This window comes from Egretta garzetta, unplaced genomic scaffold (assembly GCF_000687185.1).
Source record: "Egretta garzetta isolate BGI_Z169 unplaced genomic scaffold, ASM68718v1 scaffold70, whole genome shotgun sequence".
NCBI lineage: Eukaryota > Metazoa > Chordata > Aves > Pelecaniformes > Ardeidae > Egretta > Egretta garzetta.
This window is the reverse complement of record NW_009258539.1, coordinates 3,799,926-3,805,394: the sequence shown is the minus strand read 5'-3', so window position 1 is coordinate 3,805,394 and position 5,469 is coordinate 3,799,926.

Below are 5,469 nucleotides of genomic sequence, written 5' to 3'. Positions count from 1 at the left end.
ATAACAGCACAAACTCTCCCTCCTGGTGGCGCTGGGGCCACGGGCCCCGCTCTGCCCAAGGGAAGGTATCATCAGGCTGCCCTGTGGTCATGCAAGCCCTGCACTGTGCCCACCATCTCAGCAACTCTGCTACTTACAGACTTTAGGGGCTCACCTGATCCAAAAGTATAAATACCTTCATAGAATTAAGGGATGACATTTGCCCCTCCCCCATTTTGGCACAATAACTGAGAATTTGGGACTTCCCAAAAAATCAGACATCACAGAATTAGAATTCAGGGTGACATTCACCTTTCTTGAATTATTTAAAAGTAAATCTTAGAAATGTCATAATTTTTTCGCTCTAGATGCACCTGTGTAAACACAGAACAATCCTTTGACTAAATTACTATGAAAATTTGTTCTGTCATGGAAGGACATCTCCAATGCTAAACTTAATTTTCCATCTCATTGACAGTATTTAAACAGGCATTTAAGAAGTTGATAAAATTCTCAAATACAAATCTCTTTTTTCTTCCTAAGTACATGCAACTACACGTGACTACTACCAAGAATACACGTTCATTTCATTGGCATTATTTTGAAGTTTGTACAACTATTTGTAACTGAAGCCAGACTCTTGTCCACAGAGTGGTTTTGAACATGAACATGATTTGAGGGACCTTATGTAGGTCCTAATTATTTAAGTTCTACAAAGTGTGAAAATAAATGTTAAGGGAACTTCCAAATAAATGCAAGTGCTCAATGCCAATATCTGAGAAAATCCTGAAGGCGAGGTATCACCAACATTGAAAAAGCATTTGTCTTTTCAGCTCGCATAATTATGTACTGTATTTAGCTGGAATTTTTGAGACTTCAAATTCATAAGAGAGACAAATAACATATTCATTAGTTTTAAAGAAAAATTCCTATCTAGGAACAAAATACTAATATAAATTCATAAAACAATTTATGTCTTTTTTTCTTTTTCTTTGTACAATTTAATGCAAATGTTTCTGATGCTTTGGTTTATAACTAGTCAAACATCATTTAATATTATGCCATTCCAAAGTGTAACTGAAAAACCTTAAGAAGGTATTTAGAATAGTCTCTGCTATTGAGAGACAAGTTTAAAAAATAATGAAAAAGCCTGGGTTTTTTATTGAAATTAATTTTAAAGATTATGTTACTCTTGAGTTATACGCTACTGTGTGGATTTGCTAAGAAAGATGTAACCATTACCAAGGCCACTGCTAAACACAATGAGATGTAACTATACACATGCTGGGATTCACTCAGAAGTGACACAAGGATTAGGAAGACTGGCATTTGGAAAAACAAAACAAAATAAAAAAGCCAAAGCCAAAAACACAAACAAAAAACCCAAAGCAAAACAATACAATCTTGACCAAAACAAACAGGATACTTGTGCTATGTTGTCTAGGAAGTAAACAGATGAATGAATGATGAAACATAGTGAGACAATAGACTGTATTATTTTCAGATGCAGCAGTTAAATACTGATGAGGAATACTGGCCAAAACCAAGGCCAGTTCCATTACTAAAAAGTATTCTGAAATCAGAAAGATTAGATACTTTCCCAGTATAGTAAGGCCCTCGGTAGTGTCTACTTTTATTGTAAGCACAATGAAATTTGAGACAAATCATCCATTACTTTGTGTTTTTCCCACGGTTAGCACAGCATGAGTCCGTTCTTGAATGAACTCTGGGCACTCTCCTAATAAAAATGTAATGAAAGAATTAAAAAGATAGTTGTACTTCTAAATATACCACCACAAAGTTTTCAGAAGCCCAGATCTGTACCTGAGTTCTGATGCTTGAATCTCTAAAGTAAATACAGTAAGAGAACAAATGCCTATAAGCATAACTGAAACATCTAGCCAGAACTGTCTAGTTCTACCTTGTCATGGTTTAACCCCAGTCAGTAACTAAGCACCACACAGCTGCTTGCTCTCACACGCACACACACAGTGGGATGGGGGAGAGAATCAGAAGAGTAAAAGTGAGAACACTTGTAGGTTGAGATACAAAGGGTTTAATAATGGAAAAAATATAAAAATAATTTAAAAATGTAATGAAAAGGAAAATTACAAAAAGAGAGAGAAATAAAACCCAAGACAGACAAGTGTGCAAATGAAAAACAATTGCTCACCACCAGCTGACCAACGCCCAGCCCAACACGAGCAGTGGCCACCCGAGGCCAACTCCCCACAGTTTATATGCTGAGCATAACATCACATGGTATGGAATATCCCTGTGGTCAGTTGGGGTCAGCTGTCCCAGCTGTGCTCCCTCCCAGCTTCTTGTGCCCCCCCCAGCCTTCTCGTTGGCAGGCCAGTAACAAGACTTACGGGTTGAGATGAGAAGGTATATTCAGAATTTTCAAAAGAAGCAAATGGAAACACTTAAGAAGTCACTGGGTATTGTGAAGTATGTCTTAAATATCCACTTCAAACCATTTTCAATTTAAACAAAGTTTATAAAAATTCGGGTTTATTTCCTTCCTCTCGCTGATCTGATCTGAAGAAGCTTTTCTGCTTTTCCCTCCTTGCTCTGATCTCAATGTTTAATGCTGTATTTTATGTTTCCCTTTTTAATCTCCCTTTCAGATAATCCCTTGGACATACATTATCTGTTTCAACATTTTTTTCCGTCCATTTGGTTATGTTTCAGCTTTTCAAAACCACATAGCTATTTGATGGAGCCTTAAGGAATTTATAGCTGTAAAACAATGGAGCCAATTTTTCTGGTCAGTTGGCTAGTTACCACAGCAGCAAAGCAGCAAAGATGGACTAAGCCAAACTTTCCTGAAGCCAGAAAAGTGTACTCTCAAATAACTCACATTTCCGGGGCATTAGGATAGCTCATTTCAGGTTTCTGGAAGGGTCTTGTGTTGGGCATCTCACTAACAAGTCAGGGGTATTGACTCAAGCAGTTTCCCTGATTTCCATAAGTGAACAGATAATGAATGGTACAGACCAGAGATGGGTGAGAGATTTAAATCTGTTGACTAGCAGGTCAGAGGTAGATTAGAGTGACACAGATGAATGCTTGTTAGTTTTGGAAGGCTCATCTCTGGTCAGTCACTGAAACAATTTCAGAAAAATCGCAAGCTTACTTCAGCAGAAAGCAGCAGATAACGTCCCTTACTGTGATACACCATCACCTTACAAATGCGATTTTATGTATTTTATCTACCTTACATATTATTTTCTCCTAATTAGAGTTAATACTTTGGCAAATAAAGGGCAGGGGCACATTGTCCTTTAAGCAACTACCTACACCTGCAAGGATCTTCCCTCCTTCCCATGTCACCTTTGTTTCTGGAAATCCTAGCAAGCTACATCAAACAGATCAAATCAGGTCTGCAAACCAGGCATTCCCTTTAAAAAGACTCATCCTCAGTGTACTGTATTTAGCCCTGTGTTCCCCCATTTACTGTTTGCTACGATTTCTCCTCATTTCTCCCATACACTTGTTGGCCTTGACTGGCAGTGGTTCCCAGTTCTCCTCTGGAGTCCTGACATCATCAGCAAGAGGTACCCAAGTTTTACGTGAGAAGCTTCACATCACAATTGATAATTTACCTGAGCTGCTTCATGTCTGAGTTACTTAAAAACCCTTCAGTGGTTAGCATCTGATCTTCGGTATTTATTAACACTGATTTTGCCTATTTATCTGTAACTTCTTCTGTCAAGCCCTTCAATCAGATCCTCTGATAACACTTTCATAGAGGTGGGTGTTAGTAACAAATACAAATATATTCACAGCTCTATTTATTTATTAGCTTCTCCAACCCTAATTGTCTCCGCTGGCATTCCTCCAAAGATTAAAACCAAGGCAACTGAGGTGTCCTACTGCTTTTCTCTGAAGCCAGTAGTGATATGAGCACAACCCAATTCCTAGGTCCAGTAAGTTTCTAATTCTCCCTGGTAAGTACATACTTATACATAAAACTAAAACCTTATGGAAAACCATCATATACAAGAATAAAATCCTTGAAAAAGGATTGGCCATAAACAAATCCACTCTATGGCAACACTAAACTAGAAGTGAGGTAAATTCTTTGCTCTGCAGGTAGCAATGTTGTGAAAATTCATGCAACTAATTTATACCCTGTAGTGCTATTTTGTCTTCCATCATTTGGCTGTTCCCTGTAGACTTATTGTCCTATTTGGCCTGTGAATAGCTTAAAGCATGGGACACCCTGCAAAAAAGCAATGCAGGTATTATGTGAGCAAATTTTTCAGAAACAACTAATGATTTTGGATGTTCGAGTTTAGAGACCTCAAAAAGGACAATTTTTCAGATGGCAGGTGCTTAACTTCTTAAAGTCTTTTTAAGACATCTTAAGCTGACTTCTCAGACACTACCATTTACTTTTCAAAATGTCAGCCTCAGTACTGCAGATAGCTTAATGCCAAAAAAGAGCCTTTTTGCTTTCTAAAGTGGCTCAGATTAAAGTTATGTAATATAACAGATAACCATGAGCACTTTGGGCTTTGTAATGTTCCAATATATTGTGAATTTTGTTTGCAACTGACACAACTCTACAGTTCCTTTCACTCTGCGCAAGTAAGTGTTTTCTCCCATTCCACAGCTGAACCAAGGATATGACAAATTTCATTCTGTTTAATAGCTTTCTGAAGGCTGAGGTTTTGCCAGTATTGTGCTTGATACAGTATAAATCATCATCATCTAGATATCAGAACAGTTCTTTTGCATCCTTATCAATCTATTAAAAATAGAGACATAAAGGAAATTAGATATAAGTTGAGAGAATACATATTGTACATAATTGTTTCTTATTGGAAGCCAGGGCATGAACGTATCTAGTGGATGCCAGGTTGAGAATCAGCCTGATTTTCAGATATTAAACCTGAATTGGGATTCTTTAGAGTAACAGGAACAGAAAAAAGCAATTACAAAACGTATAACACTGACTGAAAATAGATTTTTTTTTTTTGAAAGAGTTGTTAAGGAGTATGGGGAAAATCAAGAAAAATCAGAGAAAGTCAAGCCACAAGATTAACTTAGCTGGAAAGCCAAGTGGAGTTAACAGATTTTAAGAATTTGTTTTGCAAGACAAATGACTACACCATGCTTTACTCTGATCCTTGGGACATTCTGCAGCTAAAAGCTTTTTATATTATGTTATAGTTGAAATACCCTACTCATGAAGATGCCTGCTCTCTACTCTAGATTCCACCATACATCGTTCCCAAGGACAAAGGAATTACAGAGGTGAAGAACCAGGGGGAAGGCTCAGGGGTCAAGCACGCCCAACAGAAAGACCATGAAACTGTTTGTGTATAGAAGAAAAACATGATGGAGCTGTGACTGCTGAAAACATCCTGAGAGTGCCAAGCACAGAAGTCCTTTTCATGAGAGACTGGAAGTCCCACACATACTGGGAGCTTGTTCCCAGTATTGCATAAATAGGAAAGTGGAAAGGATTCCAAGTTCACA